Source organism: Saimiri boliviensis, chromosome 12, assembly GCF_048565385.1.
Source record: "Saimiri boliviensis isolate mSaiBol1 chromosome 12, mSaiBol1.pri, whole genome shotgun sequence".
In the NCBI taxonomy this organism is placed as follows: Eukaryota; Metazoa; Chordata; class Mammalia; order Primates; family Cebidae; genus Saimiri; species Saimiri boliviensis.
The window spans coordinates 69,783,891-69,785,496 of NC_133460.1; the positions used below are offsets into that span (position 1 = coordinate 69,783,891).

At 43.9% G+C, this 1,606-nt stretch overlaps 1 pseudogene; it reads left to right on the forward strand.

The window, feature by feature from the left end:
- Positions 1-1,113: 1,113 nt before the first annotated feature.
- On the forward strand, positions 1,114-1,231 carry LOC120362594 (5S ribosomal RNA; annotated as a pseudogene).
- Positions 1,232-1,606: the final 375 nt, after the last annotated feature.

A 1,606-nucleotide genomic window follows, 5' to 3' on the forward strand; every position in this document is an offset into this window, starting at 1 on the left:
GTAGAAGGATAAAGAAGAAGGCTCTTTGGGTGTCATCACCACTCTGCCATCTCCTCCTACACCCCAGCCCTCACTTCCTGCACACCTGCAGTTTGGCAGTAGCTGCAGGAGGATCGCCTTCCCTGGCTTTCTCTGTCGTCTCTTTGCCCCTTCCTCCCTGGCTCCAGGGGCCAACTGCCTCACTGTGCCTTGTTCATTTCTTGAGCCCTGCTCACAGATCTCTAAATAGCTCCTCTTTAATAAAACTATTGTTAATTTACATCTTCTGAGTGAACCCTCTTGCTTCCTACCAGGCCACTGATTTGCTACATGTAATTAGAGCAAATTACCAACTACTACCACTTTTATTTCACTTTTGGCTATTTCTATAACTTCAAATATATACCCAGAAACTGAAATGTAAACATTTATAATTCATGTTTTTACAACGCAAATTTATTTCCCAAATGCCACAGACTAACTAGATTCTCAGTCGTGTCTCAGTATTATTTCTCAGAGAATAATACTTCAGTTCTTCATTAAAAATAGTTTCTAGCCGGGTGCGGTGGCTCAAGCCTGTAATCCCAGCACTTTGGGAGGCTGAGGCGGGCGGATCACGAGGTCAAGAGATTGAGACCATCCTGGTCAACATGGTGAAACCCTGTCTCTACTAAAATTACAAAAAATTAGCTGCGCATCGTGGCGTGTGCCTGTAATCCCAGCTACTCAGGAGGCTGAGGCAGGAGAATTGCCTGAACCCAGGAGGCGGAGGTTGCGGTGAGCCGAGATCGCGCCATTGCACTCCAGCCTGGGCAACAAGAGCAAAACTCCGTCTCAAAAAAAAAAAAAAAAAAAAGAAAAAATAGTTTCTTTCTTTCTACCTGTATGTAAAGACCAACAAAACCCAGCAAAATAAATATGTGCTAGAATTACAGATGCTCATATCAATCACAAGAGAGATTTCTTGCACTTCCACTTTGTAACAGACTAAAAGTATTTTACGTTTTTAGGAATGGAATATTTTCCTTTTGCCAAGTTTGTTCATTTTTGGCCCTCATCTTTATGGCTTCTTTGGAACTAGTTTTAAGTACACCTTGTATTGTACAGACTGGCTACATTTATTAGTTTGTTCCTGTCTATGGCCAAGCCACCCTGAACACGTCTGATCTCGCCTGATCTTGGAAGCTAAGCAGGGTTGGGCCTGGTTAGTACTTGCATGGGAGACAGTCTGGGAATACAGGTGCTGTAAGCTTTAAAAAAAATAATAAAATAGGCCGGGGGCGGTGGCTCAAGCCTGTAATCCCAGCACTTTGGGAGGCCGAGGCGGGTGGATCACAAGGTCAAGAGATCGAGACCATCTTGGTCAACATGGTGAAACCCCGTCTCTACTAAAAATACAAAAAAAATAGCTGGGCATGGTGGCGCGTGCCTGTAATCCCAGCTACTCAGGAGGCTGAGGCAGGAGAATTGCCTGAACCCAGGAGGCGGAGGTTGCAGTGAGCCGAGATCGCGCCATTGCACTCCAGCCTGGGTAACAAGAGTGAAACTCAGTCTCAAAAAAAAATAAAATAAAATAAAATAAATAAAATAACAAAATTAGTTTGTTCCTCTGGACCGAAATAGTTTG